Source organism: Helianthus annuus, chromosome 15, assembly GCF_002127325.2.
Source record: "Helianthus annuus cultivar XRQ/B chromosome 15, HanXRQr2.0-SUNRISE, whole genome shotgun sequence".
In the NCBI taxonomy this organism is placed as follows: domain Eukaryota; kingdom Viridiplantae; phylum Streptophyta; class Magnoliopsida; order Asterales; family Asteraceae; genus Helianthus; species Helianthus annuus.
Window position 1 is genome coordinate 92,218,234 of NC_035447.2, and position 22,967 is coordinate 92,241,200.

Here is a 22,967-nt window from a genome sequence, read left to right on the forward strand (position 1 = left end):
TTCGGATGATAACGGGTCTTTAGTTAAGTCAAAGACTTAGACCGGCTACCTAGAAAGAAACCTTACGGTTCTAAACGCTAGATTAAGCGGAGACCGGAATAGAATGTGGTTTAGACCCGACAAGCTTGAATACTTGTATAATATGGGTAAACTAATCACATTCTAGAATTTGAGGATTTAATGATAAGGTTAAACCCGTTTCGGCTATTTTACGTAAACTAGTCACATAAACCGATCCAAACGCGTAAACGCGTAACGGGTAACCAAATGAATTATATACAGGTCTTAATTGTTATTATGCTTAATATATGTTAATACATCAGTAGGATGTTAACATATATGCCCAAAAAGTAATTTAAACCAAGTTAAGTCCCATAAGGGCATTTTGATAATTTTAATGCCTATAAAAGAGATTTTATAACAAACTGAAGTTCTGGTCTTTTGAAATCAGTAAAAATATTTAATTTATCTCATTACATCAGTAAGATATCATACATATGTGAAATTTACTACTTATGACCAAACTATGTCCCGAAAGGGCATTTTGGTCATTTCACATAGGCTTTTAAGGGCATTTTTGGAAACATGAGTTTATAACTTATACCTACTGTAATAATATTTAAATTTGTTTAAAAATTCAGTAGGTAATAAGTCTTAGATGTTAAATATGGTTTTAAACCATACGATGCACCTAATTAGTGTAAAACTCGCTAATTGACGATAATCAAGATGTTTATGTAAATCTGAAGTTTTGATCAGTTTTAAATGCTCAAAATAATTTATTTAATATATGAAATCAGTAGGAAAAAGTTTGGCATTTAAATCATTCGTTAATCTCATTTTATGCCTAAAAGGGTATTATCGTCATTAACCGAATTACACAAGAACTCTATGCTTTAAATAGATAAAAATCTGACCAAAAAACTTAAAATTCCTTAAAAATAATATCTTAACTGTAGGTAATGAGTTTTGGTTTAAAATCCAAGTTTAAAGGTGCATTATGCAGGATACCGCAAATTAATTAATAAAAAGCTTCTAATTACGATATTGCGCATAACTCCTATTTGGGACCAAGAACTGATGTCAAATTTTCGGGACAAGCTTATATATCAGTAGCAAAGGTTTTTGTTTACTCATATTTCTAAAAATCTCATTTGTATGACAAAAGAGCATTTATGGCATTTATAAGCATATTAACGATCAAGAGCATATAATTCAATCCACTAAGAACCATGCAATATAACTCCAGAGGGTTATACTACTGAGTAATGTGGTCCTAATGGAAGCTTAAAACATGGGAGAATTAAGCTTAAACGGTTCAGAACTAAACGTCAAAGCAAAAGTCAAGATTTTGCAACTTTCGGTTATAAAATGACCTTAGACTGATAATTGCCGGGTTATGACTGATAAAACATGTTCTAATATTAATTACTAAGTCTTTAGAATGTTAAAATATAATTTTGAACCTTTGTTTTATTAATTTAAATCATTTTTAAACTTTCTGTCCAGTTTGACTTTTTGTCAAACTTGTTTGACCCGACAATTAACTAGTCAAACGAAATAATTAGGAGGTGCCCTTTTAAGGGTTAATCACCTACCTTAATATGGTTCGATAACCACTTTTGTTTCAGTCAGTGGCTGGACCATTTGCATTTAAACCGAAAGTCAATGCTTAATTACGATAAGTTTGACTTTTCGGTTTTCAAACTAATTAAAAGGACTAGGCAGGTAATAAGACTCTTACTAATGGTCCTTGCTATCTTTTCTACACTTGTAATTCTTCTCCTAATCCTTGCAAGCTCCAGAAATGAGTCTTTGAAAGTTTGTTTGCAAATGTGAGCATAAGAGTTATGAACTAGCTCTTTTTATATAGTGATTTCCAAGTTCCTAAATCACTTGCAGCTGTTATGGGACATCCTAGGATCACCCCAGGTGTCCTAGTGGATTAATAAAACTGTTTAACAGCCCCTAGGATCGATACAAATGAGAATAAGTCGGTTTGGAGCTGATAACCTGCACTTAGCAGGTGTTTTCTGCACTGGGCACTTCTACGCGGCCCGCATAGACATGTTAAGGGGCTTACGCGGCCTGCCTGAACCTGCTGTTCAGGTTAAAATACTTTCAAACATGGCAGATTTAGTCCCTGGCCATTACAATCCTTATTTAACCTCATTTTTGACAAGTAAGGCCCTTGTAGTTAGTTTCTTAAGGCTCAAGAATGTATAAACAAACTTCGTTAGGCTCGGTCTCGTTAAATATCATTATAAATGCAAGTTTCATCAAGTTGACACTTTTCACCCAAAGTCTTGAAAACTCGCTTAACGATCTCGAAACTATGTGAAACTTTTATCACTTATTCTTGAGAATATATTTGAATATTTCGAAGCCTTGGGTTCGTTAAAAAGTCACTCAGAGGTCAGAATTAGCATGTTGACACGTTTAACCCTTGTAGTTTTATAATCTTCCGATTATTTTTACAAACGGCTTCTTATATCCAATTAATCACTCATTTAAGAATATATTCTTCACGTATGGTCATTCAGAGGCTCAAGTTTGGCATGTTGACACTTTTAGTCCCTTCGCATACATATTTTCACTGTTTGTCAACTTTAGTCCTTCAAACTCAATCTTTCACATATTTAGAGTGTAGGACACGTGTCTATACATAATTGGACACGTTTTTACGTGGTGTTACCAGAGAGTTCTAAATTGATTGTGAATTGAACGTTTTAGGCAAAGAATCTGGATCGTCGAGCGGACAAGCCGGGGGGGATACGCGTTTGAAGGGTGTGCTCTAAAGGTACGTGACTTTAGTCCCGTTACATTATGCATATATGTTTGGTATTAGTGTACAAATGGTGTCATAGTGTAATAAACGCGTTTGACATGTCATTGAAGTGGCGAATCTCACTTGACAATCAAACGGGTCAAAATAATGGTTGGAATTAGTTTGGCTTGTTATCAAAGTGATGGTTTTCACTCGACAACCAAATGGGTTAAAACTATGCTTTTAAAATGATCATGTGTAAAGAGACTTGAGAGTCTCATATTGCATTAGTGTTGGATAGTAATACGTCAATGAATTGGTTATGCTAATCTAAGTTTTCGGATCCGAGATATCGGGTCAAATGATAAAAATCAATTGTAAGTTTTGCTTGAAGCAGTATGCTTGAAATTTGAGAAACAAGCATGAAATGCTAATGTGAGCATAAATCCATGGAATGGCACGGATACGCCAAGATTTACAAGCCCGGGAATTTGGATAATCATGTCTAAAAAGTTTTTAGAAATGAAAAATGGTACTATGCACATATAGCTAATGGGTTGAATAATTGAAACACGGATTTTGTGAACCATTCATTCGTAATTCGATTTTCGTTGTGTGAAATTTACATGGTTGGATTCGTAATTTTATTACGGACTCACAGGAAAAAGAATCGACTAAAACGGACAACCGAGTAAAAAGTTATGATGGTTTAAAGTTAGATTTTACAGATTTTCGGAATTGGACCTGCTGGAAAACGCACTCCCCCGCGCCACGCGACGGGGTAACTAAATCCTGGCGTGACACGCGGAGTCGCCCGCGGCACGCGAAGGTGAATCTTGGGTCTGGCGCGTGGCGCGAAAGACCAAGAATCAAGATTTTTATTTTTTAGATACGTGTATGCTATTGGGGCTCGTCTAGGTTTATAAATAAGTTGTCAAAACTAACATTTGATGCGGTTATGACCTTAGGTGATGCTCGTTAGTTAGGGATGTCGATCAAGCATGAAATCAAGAACCGAACACCATTTTTAAAGCTTCCGCACTATTCTAAACACGTCTAGACAATGTTGTTTTGTAAACTCTATTAGATGTGAATGTTTTAAACTAGATGGTTGCTTATGTTAATTCACTAAAACAATGTACATATTAACTGATTAACTAAGTTTTTGTTAACTATGCATTTTGATTTAAAAAGTCCGTATTTTATGATTAAACAATGAAATAAATAAGATGAGTATTACATCAATCACACATGCTCACAACATGTCTTCAAGTGTTTGGATGGTTCGTTCACTTTGACCATCCGTCTGTGGGTGATAAGCAGTACTCATGTCGAGACGTGAGCCGAATGATTTGTGCATCGACTGCCACAAATCTGAAATGAAACGCGGGTCACGATCAGAAATAATAGAGGTTGGCACCCCGTGCCTAGAAACCACCTCCTTCAGATAGACAGCAGCAAGTTGTGAGAACTTATCCGTTTCCTCGATTGCTAGGAAATGCGTTGATTTCGTAAGACGGTCGATGATCACCCAGATGGTATCATTTCCGTTTTGAGTTCTTGGCAAACCCGTGACGAAATCCATCACAATCTGCTCCCATTTCCACATAGGTATTTCTGGTTGCTGAAGCAGACCTGAGGGTTTCTGACACTCTACCTTTACTTTCGCACAAGTCAAACATTTACTTACATATGTCACGATGTGGGCTTTCGTCTTCGGCCACCAATACATGACTTTTAGATCCTAATACATCTTATCAGAACCTGGGTGAACAGAGTATCGAGAGTTGTGCGCTTCGTCCATCACAAGCTCTCTAAGATTTCCAAACAAATGGATCCATATTCATTCCATGAAATAGTAAACGTCGTCAGATCTCTCTACGAGTCGTTTCTCCATGCCCCGCAAGTACTCAGCTTCAATGTTTTCCCCTTTCAACGCTTCAGTTTGAGTAGAACGGATCTGGTTAGGCAAATTAGAATGGATGGTGAGCTACAAGGCACGAACATGTTTAGGTTTTGCCTCTTTTCAACTAAGGGCATCAACTACAAAATTAGCTTTGCCTGGATGATACTTGATGGCGCAATCGTAATCATTTAAGAGTTTCACCCAGCGACGCTGTCGCATATTTAATTCCTTCTGGTCAAAGATATGCTGAAGGCTCTTGTGGTCAGTATAAATAGTGCATTTAGTACCGTACAAGTAATGCCTCCAGATTTTGAGAGCAAACACCACGGCCCCCAAATCTAAGTCGTGAGTTGTGTAATTCTTCTCATGAACCTTCAACTGTCGAGAAGCGTAAGCTATCACTTTCTCACATTGCATCAGCACGCAATCGAGACTTTGAATAGAGGCATCACAGTACACCACACTTCAGTGCCCTCAGGTAAGGACATAATCGGTGCACTACAGAGTTTTTGTTTCAACAACTGGAAAACATCTCCTTGTTTCGTTCCCCAAGAGTATACAAAGCCTTTCTGTGTTAGCGAGGTAAGAGGTTGAGCGATCTTCGAGAAGTCTTTGATAAACCTGTGATAGTACCCAGCGAGACCAAGAAATTGCCGCACCTCTGAAGGAGTCTTCGGTGCAGCCCAATTTCTGATAGCATCAATTTTGGCAGGATCCACGTGTATCCCCGATTCATTCACAATGTGGCCAAGGAAGTGTACCTCTCGAATACAGTAGTCACACCTAGAGAATTTCGCGTAGAGTTGCTCCTTCCTCAGGAGCTCTAAAATAAGACGCAAGTGTCGCTCGTGGTCCTCCTTGTTCTTAGAGTAGATCAAGATGTCATCGATAAACACAATGACGAAATCGTCAAGATACGGTTTGCACACGCGGTTCATGAGATCCATGAACACTGCTGGTGTGTTAGTTAACCCGAATGGCATGACCAGAAACTCATAATGTCTATATTGCGTTCGGAAAGTCGTTTTAGGAACATCCTCCTCTCGGACTCTCATCTGATGATAGCCCGATCTTAAATCGATCTTCGAGTAAAAACTTGACCCCTGCAACTGGTCAAACAAATCGTCGATGCGTGGCAAAGGATAACGGTTCTTGACTGTCACTTTGTTGAGCTCTCGATAAGCTATGCACATACGAAAAGACCCGTCTTTCTTAATCACAAACAGAACTAGGGCTCTCCAAGGCGAAGAACTGGGTCGGATAAAACCTCTATCCAACGGTTCCTTAAGTTGATTAGATAACTCTTGCAACTCCCCCGGTGCAAGACGATAAGGAGCTCGAGCAATTGGGGCCGCTCCTGGTGTAAGATCAATCTGAAATTCCACTTGACGGTGAGGAGGTAAATGATCGGATAGTCGCGCTCCGGTCAAAGATAATATTTATATACCCTAATTACCCTTAACAAATAGCTAGTGGTAGCAAGGGGCCGAACCACGAAGAGTATGTGGTTTGTGTGCGGATTTGATTGAATTATGAATAGTTGTCACTTTTATGAAGCTTGCTATATTGTTTTTGTATGTTTTTGTTTGATTGGAAGTTTTGAATTAGAATAACTAAAATGATTAACTAAATTAATTACTCACGATTACTAAACGCAAGAAGTGAAAATGATTGTTTGAACAATAATAAGAAAACAAGGTTCACACCCGGTTCGGTAATTGCATTCCTAGGTTTCCTACACGTTTTAAGATTGATTCAATTGCAAAAACGATTAACGAGTTTAGTGTTACACGGCTTAGGTGCCAAGAGCTATCAACGTTATAAAGAACGGACCACAATGCACTTCGTTACCAAGAACATGTAAACTCTAACCTAGACAAGGCATAATTGCACATAAACATTTCATAAAGTCAAGTTTAATCTTCACTCGACGGTTTACGAATTCAATACAAATGCAAGACAATTATCATAAGTTTCAAATCAAGAAGCATTTTTTCACAAAATCAATCCAAGAACAATGTTTTAACCCTAGACTTACAATTAACCTACATCGGGGTGAAACCTCCAAGGAATTAGCCGCGCATGATCGAAGAAACTTGATCACCAGATGTTGTAGACTTGAGATGGATCATCATGAAGCTTTAAGGTAAAGGATTGGTTAGGGTTTGTGGTGGAGAATTGAATGGATGGAAGGTGGAAGAATGATTGTAATGGTGATGAACTAGGGTTTGGATTCGGATTGGATGGTGTTGATGGTGGGTGCTCATTCAAGGTTGTAGGATGGATGATAGATTGATTACAGGTGAGATGGTTATGAAAGATGGCTCCAAGAATGGTTTTCAAACTCCAAATAATGTGTAACTTACGAATTGAATGCCCCAAGACCAATTAGAATCGTTCCTATATCAAAGATACCCAATTTTTCGCGTTTCAGGAAACCACAACCCGTCGCCGACGGCCTGGGACCCGTCGGCGACGGCCTCCACATTTGCTGAAATCACCCGACGGCTTGTTTGACTGTTTACGCGCATTTTTTCACGACGGAGCTTTCTAGAGCCCGTCGGCGACGGCCTAGAGCCCGTCCCCGACGCCCTCTAGTTTTTCATGTTTCGTCCGAAACTGTTTTCTTCATAACTTCTTCGTTATAGCTCCGTTTTACTCACCGTTTTCGCCCACGTACTCGTAATTCAGCCCTCTATCATGCCATCTTCCAATATATTCATTTTAAATCCATTAACATTCCCAAAACACATCCAATCTTCGTGATTAACCCGGTTTTGTTCATTTCACATCCCCGGTTGATCCGACTCACGTCCCGGTGCTCCGTTTAGCTCCCGATTAGCTCCTTAAACTCTTTTAGACCTGCAAAACACAATCCTCATTAAAAGTAGGCTATCCGTGATTAAAAGTCACATAAAAACATGAACTTAAACCATAACAAACACCGGTTTTCGACCATGTATCACATCCCCACACTTGTCTTTTGCTTGCCCTCAAGCAAATCTGTTTTTCATTTTCACATGGGTCGAACAAAGAATACACTCCCCATTCCCGAGACGAAGGTTAAGGTCAATTGTCATACAAAAGTTCAAACTCTTTACAATTTTCAAGATATTTAACGGTAAAGTGAATCAACACATATAAAATGGTTATCCAAGACTAACCCGCCCGTGAAACTCACGTTTCATGCATATCCCTCACAATGTTCTCTCCACTCGGTTTAACATTGGCTAATAGTTGATGTATTAGCACTTTTGAAATAATCACTCAAACCGATTAGAACATGTACCCGCATAGGCTTGCAACTCAATCGTTCTCCACCACTGAACACGAATACTAAGCACAAGTTATAAGGTCTTTGTAAGGGTTGTAACGGGGCTAGGCTAAGGGTAGGAAATAGGATATTTTAAAGTGGCTAAGGTGATGCAAATTCGATTTTTATTACGAAACAACTAATCTACGCACAACTAACTACCAATATCAAACTAGAAGGCAACAAGCTTTCACCTTTTATTTCTCAACTAAGAACACATATTTTTGTTCTTTTCTCAACAACTTTTTATTCTTTTTCGTAACATTTTCTGATTTTTTTTTCTTTTTTTTTTTTGTAATGCAAACAAGCAATTCACAACTATACAAACTTGACTCCTATAATCGAATTTCCATCACACGGGTTTAAAAGAAAAAGGTTTAAGGTTATGGGCTATAGGGTGGTCAAACGAAAGGATTAGGCTCAAAATTGGCGACTAAGGGATAAATTTTTGGGTAGGGATATATAAATGGTGTAAAAGGAAAAGGTTTACCTAATGCCTTAATCATTCTTGTGCTTGTATTCGGTCTATGGCCTCAAACGTATCAAAAGATGCAAGTTCTACAATACATGACTAATGGACCACTCAAACAAAGAAACATAGTATGTAATCTATGATATAAAAGTGGCTCAAAACCTCACATATCTAAAGTGTATGGTATGTGACATGCATAAAAGACTAGTTTCTTAGGCGGATTATTCCCAAATAACCACCCGCTAAATACCCGTCATGCTATTAATTCGAACTTGACCATGACAGAAGACCAAATGGGTTGTGACATCCCTCGTTGACTTAGTTACTTGTGCTTTAAGATCGCTTTCAAAGCAAGACATTTTTGAAAAATTTTTGAAAATTTCCCCCATCCCCACACTTGAGGTAAACATTGTCCTCAATGTGTAGTGTTTAAATGAACGGGTCAAAAATCGAAAAACTTTTACTACTCCCCCATCCCCACACTTGAGGTAAACATTGTCCTCAATGTGTAAGAACTAGAGTTCTTAAAAACGCACAAGGGATGTGACACGACTAACTTCCCCAAAATTTCACCCCAGAAAAATAATATACAATTTACAACCCACTTATTTGCTAACTAAAAAATCAAAAGTAAAAAGGGAACGTATGCACCTGATTTTTAGAGCTCATTCCTCGTGTGCTCTTCATCTCTTCAACAAAGCGGTCGTCTCACGAACATAATGTACCTACAAATCTTAACCCTTGTGTAGAAGCATGCTTCTCACAACCATCAAAATTTGTTAGTTACCTAGTTCTACCACTTTTATGAAATTATTACCAAGCCATACATTATTTTACTTTTGACTTTATGTGGAAAATAATTTACAACAATAACATTCCTAACTCACTTTCGTAGGAATCACGGTTGCATTTAGCTCATGCAACAAGCCCTTTTAAACCCCCCAATAGCTTGGGGGGACGAGAGGTCTCGTGAGGGTTATATAGGGAACACACCCACAAAGTTCATTTAACTACTAAAACGAAATAAAAATAAAAAAAAATTGTACAACAACAACAATACTAAATAAACTACGGATAACACAAACGAAATGCGAAATAAAATATACAACAACAATTAATTTACCACCTCATGGTGGTCGAATGGCATGCTTGCCGTCCACGAGCTCCTCAAAATCACCCACCAGTGATTCATACCATTTGTTGCCAAACGGTCCAAACTTCCTCACCTCCTCTTCCTTTTTCTTTTCAAGAGGTGACTTCTTCGCTTTCTTTTTCTTGACCGTCTTCTTCTTTGCTTCTCCCAACCTACCAACCATAGCACATACTTTTTTGTTTGGATTCATGTCCTTTTTAGGACACTTATCCTCACCAAGCGGGTTAGTAAATTTTGGAAAAACATTCAAATTTAATTCCCGGTCCCCAAATGTCATGCTTACCTTTCTCGTTGCACAATTTATTATGGCATTAGCAGTTGCCAGGAACGGTCTACCCAGTATAACTATCGGTTGGGTGTCCTCAACACGCCCAACATAGTCTACTACCAAAAAGTCAACTGGGTAGTAGCAATCGTCCACCTTAACAATCACATCTTCCACCATCCCCCTTGGATGTGTGGGAGTCTGATCGGCCAAAACCACGGGAGTATCAAATTTTTTCAATGGACCAAAGTCGTATTGGTCATACAGACTCCCTGGTAAAATGCTCACACAAGCCCCAAGATCCAGGAGTGCCCTCTCTATTTTGAATGTTCCAATTTGAATTGAAATAAGAGGATCTCCTGGGTCTTGAGCTTTTTGAGGAAGGGCACTCGATAAAACGGCACTAACATGAGATATCAAATCAACCGGTTCAGGTAATTTGTTGTGTCGTTTTTCGATGCTTAGCTTCTTTAAGCATTCCACATGAGCCGGAACCTTTTTAATGTCATCTAGTAACGGTAAATTAATTTTTGCTTGTTTAAAATTTTCCCATCCCTCGTCCTTCGGTGGGTACCGTTCCTCAACTTGTGATGCATTAATCGGTTTAATTTGATTTAAACAATTTTCACAAAAATAATTTTTATTCATTTTTTCAATTTTAACTTGTGAAATCGTTTCTTGTTCATTTTTATTTTCCGGCTCATCTCTTGTATTTACCACTACACCATCAACACATTGTGGTGGCAAAATGCTTTCAACACTACTACAAACCTCATTATTTGAAAGAAGACTTACCGCGCTAATGTGTGCATTCCTCACATTGCCCGTGCTTGAACTTTGATGCTTTGGGTTCACCGTAGTGTCGCTTGGAAGTCCTCCTCCACTTCCGCGAATTTGAGCCATCTCTTGAGCAAGTTGCCCCACTTGCTTCTCCAACGCCTTATGGGATTTATCTCGTACCTCAAACTCTTTCTTCATCTCTTGATTTGAATGATTGATAGCATTCATAATAGCATCAAATTTCGAATTTATTGAGTCATCACCTTGAGAGTTTGAAGCACTACTCCCATTTCCGCCTTGGTTGTAACCTCGTTGATAATTACCTTCACGGTTTTGATACCCTTGGTTAGCCCCTTGATTGTAATTCCTTTGGTAACCCCCTTGGTTACCACCTTGACGATTATTGTACGAAGACCCACCTTGACCTCCTTGGTTACCCGATTGAAAATTCGGGTTCATTTGGTTTGAAGCATTACCATACCGGAAATTAGGGTGATTTCTCAAGCCCGGATGGTAAGTGTTGGAGTTCATGTCATATTGCTTTCGGTCCCCATACACTTGATTAACTTCTTTGGTGTAGTCATTCGCCCCCGTTGGACATTGTTCCGTCGCATGCCCAATATCCCCACATTCTTCACAAACCGCAAATTGAACCGCATTCACCTCTTTCTTCTTTTTCAATTGAGCTATTTCCCGTTCTAAGGTGGAAATCCGATCCTTGGAATCGAGATCGGGAAGTGACCGGGAAACCGGATGCCTTTTTGCTCTATCGGCCGATTCTTTTTGTTTGGATCGTTTGCTCATCCTCTCCAAAAATTCCCAATCGTCATCCTCATGATTGCTCAAGAGTGTACCATTGCTTGTCGTCTCGAGCCGATTCCAAGTCGCATCATCCAAACCCCGTACGAAACATTTCACCAATTCCCATTTTTCTATTTGGTGATGTGGGCATCTCCTCATGAGTTCTTTGAATCGGGTGAATGCTTCATGTAAAGGCTCACTTGAAAGTTGACGAAATGACCGAATTTCATCTCTAGCATCGTCGGTCTTGGCCATGGAATAGTACTCATCCAAAAACGCTTGTTGCATTTGTTCCCAAGTTCGAATACTATTGGTCGGAAGTGTAAAGAACCACTGTTTTGCTTTATCTTTCAATGAAAATTGAAATAGCCGAAGCTTCACTTCCTCTAGTGCGAAATTATGCCCTCCAATAGTATCACAAATAGACGAGAACTCCGTCAAATGAGTGTACGGCTCGTCATTGGACCTTCCGTTGAAATGAGGAAGGATGTTGATGTAATGCGGCTTACAATCGAACATCCTCCTTTCGCATACTATTGGAGAGTTGTTCTCGGTCACTATTGGTCGGAAACGGTCGTTTACTCCCCGTGGAGGTTGTTGACGACGTTGTGGCCCATTAACTTCTTGATCGACCGGTCTTCGATTATCCCGTCTTTCATCCCGTCGCTCCTCTCTTCGATTATCTCTCGGGTTACCACCTCCCACAAAACGAGGAATCCGGTTAGGGTTTACATTGTTGTTGTTATTATTGTTGTTGTAAAACCCTTCATTCCGGTTCCGTTGGTTGTTGTTTTGTGGTTGACGGTTGTTCCCATAACCATTGTTTCTTCCACCCCCGTAGCCATATTCCTCTTCCCCAACATAGTTGGCGTTTTGAGACCCAAACTCCTCATCGTCATACCTTCTAGCATTATATACGTTTCCCCTATTCAAGTAACCCCAATCTTCATCATCATTGGCTCGATCATCATAATAACCCCCATCGTCCGAATTTTCCGTATGAATGCTCACGTGTTCCGGTGATTGATAACCGGGAACACTATACGGTTCGTCATCGGGAATTGCATTCCTTAAATCGTCGATGTTGAAAAATGGGTCTTCATTTACGGGATTGCCGTGATCACGGTTACCTCTTCGATCGGAGTTGACATTCCGATCATCAAGGTTAATAGGTAACGATGCTTGTCAGTGAAGAGGTTGTTGTTGAGGTGTTCGTTGGGTGTTGTTGGTGTTTTGGTTTCGGAAAGGTGGAGTGGGTGGTCTTGCATTTGTGTTACCACCCGGTTGCTCTTGAGCGGGATAAAAGGCTCCTCGGGATTGGAATTGATTTGGGTGGAGGTTTTGGTTTGGGTTAAATTCTTGGTTGGAATTGTGGTTTGCCATTGAATCGGTTTCAATGGTTGGTGTGAATGGTGGTGTTTGGTTGGTTTGATTAGAAGCAAGAGTTGCTTCTAACCGGCTTGCTAAGTTTCTTCTTGCGAGTCTTTCAATTTCCGGTTCGTAGACTAGAGGTGAAGTCCTCCCGGAATTTCGTGTACGCATGCACTACCTGTAACCTGCACAAGTAACACACCCCGCGTAACAAGGAAAAAGACAAGTACAAAAAGAAAGCTAAACAAATTAAACAGTTAATCACGAAAATTCAAACAATATCCAAACACAAAGCGCACGCACTCCCCGGCAGCGGCGCCAAAATTTGATCGGATAGTCGCGCTCCGGTCAAAGATAATATTTATATACCCTAATTACCCTTAACAAATAGCTAGTGGTAGCAAGGGGTCGAACCACGAAGAGTATGTGGTTTGTGTGCGGATTTGATTGAATTATGAATAGTTGTCACTTTTATGAAGCTTGCTATATTGTTTTTGTATGTTTTTGTTTGATTGGAAGTTTTGAATTAGAATAACTAAAATGATTAACTAAATTAATTACTCACGATTACTAAACGCAAGAAGTGAAAATGATTGTTTGAACAATAATAAGAAAACAAGGTTCACACCCGGTTCGGTAATTGCATTCCTAGGTTTCCTACACATTTTAAGATTGATTCAATTGCAAAAACGATTAACGAGTTTAGTGTTACACGGCTTAGGTGCCAAGAGCTATCAACGTTATAAAGAACGGACCACAATGCACTTCGTTACCAAGAACATGTAAACTCTAACCTAGACAAGGCATAATTGCACATAAACATTTCATAAAGTCAAGTTTAATCTTCACTCGACGGTTTACGAATTCAATACAAATGCAAGACAATTATCATAAGTTTCAAATCAAGAAGCAATTTGTCACAAAATCAATCCAAGAACAATGTTTTAACCCTAGACTTACAATTAACCTACACCGGGGTGAAACCTCCAAGGAATTAGCCGCGCATGATCGAAGAAACTTGATCACCGGATGTTGTAGACTTGAGATGGATCATCATGAAGCTTTAAGGTAAAGGATTGGTTAGGGTTTGTGGTGGAGAATTGAATGGATGGAAGGTGGAAGAATGATTGTAATGGTGATGAACTAGGGTTTGGATTCGGATTGGATGGTGTTGATGGTGGGTGCTCATTCAAGGTTGTAGGATGGATGATAGATTGATTACAGGTGAGATGGTTATGAAAGATGGCTCCAAGAATGGTTTTCAAACTCCAAATAATGTGTAACTTACGAATTGAATGCCCCAAGACCAATTAGAATCGTTCCTATATCAAAGATACCCAATTTTTCGCGTTTCAGGAAACCACAACCCGTCGCCGACGGCCTGGGACCCGTCGGCGACGGCCTCCACATTTGCTGAAATCACCCGACGGCTTGTTTGACTGTTTACGCGCATTTTTTCACGACGGAGCTTTCTAGAGCCCGTCGGCGACGGCCTAGAGCCCGTCCCCGACGCCCTCTAGTTTTTCATGTTTCGTCCGAAACTGTTTTCTTCATAACTTCTTCGTTATAGCTCCGTTTTACTCACCGTTTTCGCCCACGTACTCGTAATTCAGCCCTCTATCATGCCATCTTCCAATATATTCATTTTAAATCGATTAACATTCCCAAAACACATCCAATCTTCGTGATTAACCCGGTTTTGTTCATTTCACATCCCCGGTTGATCCGATTCACGTCCCGGTGCTCCGTTTAGATCCCGATTAGCTCCTTAAACTCTTTTAGACCTGCAAAACACAATCCTCATTAAAAGTAGGCTATCCGTGATTATAAGTCACATAAAAACATGAACTTAAACCATAACAAACACCGGTTTTCGACCATGTATCAGTAAACCAGGAAGTTCCTCACGAAACACATCGGTAAACTCACAAAGAACTGGCAAGTCTTCGATCTTCCTCTCTTCAGGCTGAGTATTAGTAACAAGTGCTAAAATAGCAGGATACCCCTTTCGTAGACACTTCTGAGCTTTCATAGGTGAGATGACACCAACCATTGCACCACTGCAATGCCCTTGAACCGATAGAGATTCTCCACTGGGGAGAGGAATACGTACGATTTTCTCTTTACAAAGTATGTCAGCACGGTGCTTGGACAACCAGTCCATACCAACCACTACGTCAAAACTACCGAGGGTAACAGGAAGGAGGTCAATATCAAACACTTGACCCACAAGATCGAGTTTACATCCCATAATAATGTGTGAGGCTTCAATCGTCTTACCTTCAGCTAATTCTACTACATGCTTAGCTTCTAGAGGTGTTGGAGTTAACCCTAATCGTTGACTGAACTCTAAGGACACATAACTCCAATCGACACCAGCATCAAATAACACAGAAGCAAAGAGGTTGTTCACAGAAAACATACTAGTCACGACATTGCCGTCGTTCCTAGCATCACCAGCACCAATCGTAAATACCCTTCCACGAGCACCATTGCCCCCATTGTTGCCGTTATTGTTGTTCCCAGCATTGTTATTGTTATTCTGATGGTTGTTGGTATCAATGGCATTTTGATTCAGCTAAGGCCAATCCCGTTTGATGTGACCCTCGTCCCCACACTGGAACACCCTTTCCTATTGCCTTGATTCTGATGGGGCTGCTGCCTTTGATGTTGCTGGTGCTGTTGTTGTTGCTGCTGATTCTGCGGCTGCTGTTGCTTTAGGAACGGAGCTCTACGGTCCTTTGCCATATGGCCCACCTTATCACACCTATGACACGCTCGGACACACGGTCCACGATGATGATAACCACACTTGTTGCACTTTGGCTGCCTTCCAGCGTAGGAGCCTTGATTCGGGTTGCTGCTCTGACCTTGGTTAACAGAGGAGGACTGACTGAAGCTACGATTGTTGCTGTTGTCTGGCTTTTTCTGCGTCTGTTTCGAGTTGGACTTTGGCTTTTTATTTCAAGATCAATGATCCAAATTCTTTCCTATCCATCCTATATTTTCCCCTTTTTATTCTAACCAATACAAAACATAGGTTTATTTACTTTTTTGAGTGAATTGCAAGGATTGTCCTTTATCTTTATACCCATTTGCAGGCGCTGTCCTTTATGTTTAAAATAGACGAGTTTTGTCCTTTATGTTTTCAAATCATACACGTTTTGTCCTTTAGCCCTAACCCTGTTAGATTTTTCTGTCAAATCTGGTCATGTGCAATGCACATGAGGGTAAAATTGTCTTTTCACCCTATTCTTTAAAAATACATAAAAAAGAAAAAAAATATTATTGTTAGTGCACTTACGTCTGCTGACTACGTCCTCCATCGAGTCTTGAGGCTGAACAGATCGGAAATGGCACGGAATCCTAGAAATACTGATTTGTATAGGATCGCTTATGTTTACATGATCTAGGACCGCTTATGTGTCAAGTCCAGTTTAGGATCGCTCATATGAACATTGTTGTTGGACCGCTCATGTGTCAAGATGTTGGACCGCTCATACGAACATGTACATATGAGCGGACCAGAAAGTCTATATATAGGTCCTAGGGGCGATCCAAAACACATAGTTGATGGTGTTTTGTTCCGGTACTCTGCCGAAGTGCTGTCAGATCGTGTAATCGCATTCGATATCAATAAAACAGCAAGATTAAAGTGAATACAGCTTGAATAGCACCGAATTATTAGTTTCCGCCTCTTAATTCGGATACGAACTTCTCTGAACGACTCAAACAGGTCGGAGAACGATCCTACAAGTGGTATCAGAGCTCAGGAGGAGGAGTTCTTGCCATTATAGCTGCATTTCTTCTGATTTTCTACTCTTTCTTCACTTTTTCAAAATTTTTCACGGTAAAACAAGCTCAAAATCACACTGTGCACTCGGAATCATGAATTAACAAATCCTTGAAGTTTTCAGATCTAAAATCGACGTAGAAACTAAGTTTTTAGGTGGTTCGTTCATTCGGATTCTCGCAAAAGGTAACGTAAGCATCTGGACCGCTCCAAATTACGTGTCAGGACCGCTCCAAGGAACAGTTTTTAGTGGGACCGCTCGAAAATTTCAACCTGGACCGCTCGAACTAACACTGTTGGCCCGCTCGAACAAATAACTTTTGGACCGCTCGAACGAACATCTTTTGGTCCGCCCGAACGAACAGTTTTTGGATCGCTCATTTGTCAGTTTTTAGTCCGCTCGGTCAGACATTGATTGGACCGCTTATTTGACACTTGATTGGTTCACTCGAAGGGATTAGTTGTTTGGTCCGATTATCAGGACAAGTCTATTGGTTCGCTTATCTGATCAATAGTTGGGTTTGCTTTTAGGACTGTGACAGATTTGCATATTTGAACAGTTTGTTTATTTGAACAAGTTTGTCAAAGTTAGGAAATTGTTGTGAATTTGTGAACGATTTGAACGATGGATATTGAATTTTATAACGCTTTTGCTACCCCGGCCTCGATTACTCAAAGTGCTTTGATTGAAAATGAAACCGGAACGTCTCAGAAACCACCTAAACTCATGGATATTGATGATTACAACGTGTGGTCGGAACGATTCGGAAATTGGGTCGAAGCTTATCATCTTGATGCGTGGGAACACACTGAAGAGCCATATGTTAGACCAGTTAAAAATGGTGTGCAGCAAACACTTCGAGAAATGAGTTCAGATGATAAAAAGAAATATCGTGATGAGAAGCTTATGGTGAGTCTACTTCAGCAAGCAATAAAAGAAGATATTCTAATCTTGCTTCAACATGACGGAACTGCATATTCAATTTGGACAGAGTTGGAAGCAAAGTTTATTGGAAGTGATGATATGCTTAAGAATAAAAAATCTCTCATGAAGAAAGAATTTGATTTGTTTCGTGGTTTAAAGTCTGAAAACACCAAGAAGATTATTGATAGATATTGTAACTTGGTGAGAAATATGACAAAACTTGGTATTAAGAAAGAAACTGATGAATTAATTGAAAAACTTGCAGATGCGCTTCCATACGAAACATGGGGAACATTTCTGATGATGCTAAGATCTAACAGAAAAGATTACAGAGCTATGACTTTGGGAGATTTTATCAAGCATTTGGAAGCTCAAGAGATGGAGCAGAGAAAGATCGCTAGGATGAAGAATTACAATGGAGAACAGGATATCAGTTTGTACTATAAGCATGGTGCTACTGATTCAACAAAATTTTCTCCTAAGATCGAAACTGCTTACAGTGTTAAAGACTCTCCTGAAAAGAAGACATCTCAAGGATCAAGCAACAGCACAAGATTTTCATCTTTTGATCCTAATATCTCTGTAACAAAGAATGGTAGAAAACTTCAGTGTAACATTGTGTTAAGCCTTGAAAATGATCAAGACTACACTGAAGATATTGCAAAAAATCAAATGTCTTTGTTAGGGATGATTTTAGAGTCTTATAGCTGTTTTGTTGCAGGAAAGATCGGAAATCCAATGCTCACAAAAGAGGATTACGATCAAATTGATGCTGAAGAAATGGAATTGATAGATATAAAATGGTGTATGGCGAGTGTGATGAGACGCGCTGAAAAGTTTAAACAAATTACCGGCCGTGATGATTTTCGTGATGCAAATGTTTCAGCTTTAGGTTTTGATAAATCTAAAGTTACGTGTTTTCGTTGCAGGGAGAAGGGGCATTTCAAGAGAGAATGCAAAAACCGTGAAGCTACCGGTGCCCAGAATCCTTTCGGAAACAATGATTATCACAAGAAGGCCATCTATCATCAAATCACTCAACCAGCACAGCAGCATCAGGCACAAACGGCTCATGGGAGAGATGTGGTTTATAAAAAGGCATGTGTTGTTAGTCAGGGAAAATATGATAATTTTACCTGGGAAAAGTATCTTCCAAAAGATAGCAAAGTGTGTCTAGCTGAACAAGATGATGAAAAAATGGCTGAAGGATTTACCTGGGATGATTTTTGTCCAGATCAAAATCTTATGGCCAAAGAGATGTCTAAAAACACTTCTCATGCTTTCTTTGCTAATGCTTATGATTTGAAATGTGCAGAAAAATGCAGAAAAGTCATGGAAGCTGCTGAAGAGAGACGAAGAAAGATCAGAGAGGAGGCAGAAGAGGAAGAGAGATTGAAGGAAGAAGCAAAAGCTGAGAAATTGAGAAGAGCTCAATTTTTAAATTCAAGCAGGACAGTGAAAGAAGTTCCTGAATTTGAGATTAAAGTGGATGCTGAACCGGTCATGGTCCAAGAAAAGTGCATGAACTGTGATTCGCTGATTAAACAAAACAATGAGTTGTTGCACAACATTCACAAGTTGAAAGAATCGTATGATACAATGAACAGAGAGATTAACAAATATACTGATTCGAGTGGTGAACAAGCAGTGGCGATGAACACTTTGAAAGTAGCATATCTTAGACAACTTGATGATGCTAACTTTCATATCAAAAAGTGTGCTGATTTAGAGTTGGAGTTGGCAACACAGAAGATAGAGACTGAGAAAGTTAAAAAGTTGTTAGACAGTTACTCATGTTCATCTTTTGTTGTTGACAGAATTTATTCAGTGGTGGAGAACTTGAAAACGTTTGAAGAAGTGAAGATGTCTGAAGAAAAGAAAATTGTGACTGAAGATGAAGAAAAAGTGAAAACTTCTGGTAAGAAACCGAGTGTATCCTACAATAGATGTCCGCCCCCGGTCGAATATGGATTTATGCCACGAAATCCGAATTCTGAAAGAGTCAATAAAGCAATCAATTTGAAAGGGGAGTCTGGATCGTCGGATAACTTACCGGAAAGTATTGATGTCACATATACGTCATCAGATACTGATCATGAGTCAAAGTTGATAAAAAGTATGGTCGATCAGGTGTTAGACACAGATGACAATGAGGAATCAAAACCGAAGTCAAAACCCGAGTCAAAGTCTGGGTCAAGTGTGTCAAAGCCAACAGTCAAAAAGGACAAACGGGTTTATGATAAAGAATTTTTAATTTCAAAGTCTAATTTGAATGATGAATCGGTCAAAGTGGCATATACTTTGAAAGGTTCTGACAAATTATATTCAGATGAGAGTTTTCCAATAAGAAGTGTCAGACTTGAAATGATTCACAAGGTTTTCAAAATAACAGAAATTAATATTTCTGAAATAAAAGATTTCAATCTTAATGGAAAACCTAAACAATACACTTCAAGAGATCAACAAAGAATCAACAAGAAAATGGGTTACAATTGTGGTTATAGTTTCCAAAAGAAACCAAACCACAATCGTAATTACAAAAAGAAAGGTCTTGGTTTTGTTCCACAGAAAAACTATAAAAATGAAAAAGTTTATAAACCAAAAACAATGTTTGTTGCAGGAAAAACAACAGAAGCTGAAAAAGAAAAATCATTCAGAAATCAGACAAATCAAGAATTCCTTGCTAAGAAGCAAGAGGACATGAAGAAGAAGGAAGACCCGAAGAAGGTTGAAAAGAGATCTTGTTTTCAGTGTAAAGCTGTGGGTCATGTTGCGAAAGATTGTCCAAAGACATTTCGACCAAAACAAGAAGTCTCAAGAAAAATGAAAGAAAAAATTGTTGAGAAGACTGAACTGTCAACCCGGAAGTTCACAGGCTTTGAGAATTCGACTTATGAAAAAGGAGAATCTTCAAAGAGTGCTTCAAAAAGGAAAGAAAATGTGCCAAATCAGAAATGGGTTGTGAAAGGTTCAGGTAATTGTTCTGGTGATGAATCTGATTCCATAAAATCAGAGGAGCCACGTGTTGAGAAAAAGATTGAAAAGAAAGTTCCGAAAGTGGACGATGTGAATTTTCCGCCACTAAATGCTAAAAATTACAAATCTAAAATCGGAAAAGTTGAAATTTCAAATAAATTTTATTCTGATAAGAAGAAAATTGATGTTGAAAAAACTTTTAACGGAAATGTAAAACGTATCTTTGGAAAAATGGTCAGTGGTAAGGCCCAAAGCATTAAGGATTTTTATGCTTCCAAAGGATGGGTTTACAAGTCGGTTGAAAGGAACGATGAGAACGATGAGGTTACACCCAAGGAAGGTCAGGCTTGGGTGGATATATTTTTTCAAGAATAAAAACCTGACTTGCCGGAGATCCCAAGATGGTATTGTGGATCATGAATCGGCATCTTTCTAAATCTGTTTGTGAGGTTTTTGCAGGACTTGCCGGAACTCCCAGGTTTGTAAGCGAGGAGTAGGAATCGGCACCTTGAAAATTCAACCAACAGATGGTAATTGGTTGAAAAAAAGGTTTGAAGAGCTTAAATTGCTAAACTTACAAGTGATTGTATGTTTGTAGTTGTTGTAATTGGTTCAGAATAAGAACCAGTTGATCTTACAAGTGGTTAAATCAAGGTCATTAAATTGAACTTGAGTTAACTATCATTTATGAATTTGGTAAACAATGTGATAATTTTGCCCCATGTTTACAAAAGGTAAAAACAACTAAACTTATTTTCTGGAAAAACCATTCTGATTAAAACAAACTTAAGTGTTTTGAAATCATTATGGGAAAATAGTTTGTTGTGAGGGGGAGTTCTGATGGTTTAAGCCAAACGGATGGAGAATTGAAGTGTTTCGATATCAGTTGTCATGTTCTGTACAGTTTGTTTTCAAATTTTCTTTAGATGTATTTGAATTTTAGGGGGAGTAAGAATTTTTAGAAAATCCAAAAACATCAGAAAATTTGAAAAAGACAAAAACATGATAAAATTGAAAAAATGAGTTTTTGTTGCATAAAAGAGGAAATGATAGTACATCAGTGGACTATCACAGCACGCTAAAGAATTGTAAAGTCAAAATGTGATAAACAATTTTACTGCGGACGTGTCAGTAGATTTTCGCACATTTAGTAAATTGAAACGAGATATAAACCTAAATCAAACTTACTTAATTCGTGGGTAACTATTCTTGGATATATGGGTAACCCCCGAAATCTTGTTTGAAAGGTCCCGTATTCTGAGATACTAGGTCTTTATGCTCAGTGATATCTGGGGTATTATTCCAGGACTTCTGCTGTATGGAAATACTGACCTAGTCCCCGAATAATACTTTCTGCTAAAAGCTTTGAAACACAAGCTCGCCCTCAGCAATCTGATTAAACAATAAAATTGATAATCTTTGCTGTTGTAACAAAAGATCCTCTAAAGGGGACCCACCAAAAGTCGAGCCGTCATCTCTCTGCTGAACGGAAGTTCTGACCTGAGCTCTCACGGTTTCGCATTTACCCCTTTACAGATATCATCTGTGGTATACTCACCTGTAAGACTGAATATTTGGGATCTGGATACGGGAGTATATTCAAGTGGAGTGATACACAATTAAGTTTAAGTCTTTAAAACATTAATATCGTATCTCGAATCAGTTGAAATTTGTGTGAAAATTTAAGTGGACAATCATACTGACAATCTAGGTAAATTGTTTAGAACATAATATGTAATCAAGCTTAACGGTGTTTGTGATATGTTTCATAACTGATATGATCCTCTTGCACAAACTCACAAAAATATTGTCTGTAAATATTTCATTTCTGCATTTACTTTCATTCAGAAAATTCAAAAAGATTTTCAGTGTGTTTTAGCATAAATTTTGAAAAATCAAAAAGATTTTCGACAACTGGTGTTGAGATGCTGATTTTCGAAATTCAAAGTGCTAAACTTAAAGAACTGGTTTGGGGAGTGTGTGTGTAGATGGTAAAGTTGTTTTGATAAGAACCAGTAATAAATTCTTGAATGCAAAATCATTATTGTTTTGGTTCAACATAGTTTCTAAATTGTTGAAAAGTTTTAATCTTTGTAGAAACTTATGTTTCAGTAGAGATTGTGCAGGACTTGAGCCAGATATTGATCCTGAGAGAGAATGGAGCCAGGTATCGATCTGGAACCTGATGGGAACCTGTTAACGATCTTAGAACCAGTGAAAGTTTGAATTCCAGACTACGATCCCAGCTGTGTGAGAGGGGGAGTCTGAAGACACCATGTCAACATTCAAGAGAGAAGAGTTTGTTGATAATGAAGATAGAGAACGAGGATTCTTGGAACGACAGATATTTCAGAGGCAGATTGTCGACTGATGAAGATTGTAGATAGACATGTGCGAAGACTCTATGAAGACTCCATCAACATCCGAGGGGGAGTCTGTTAGTGC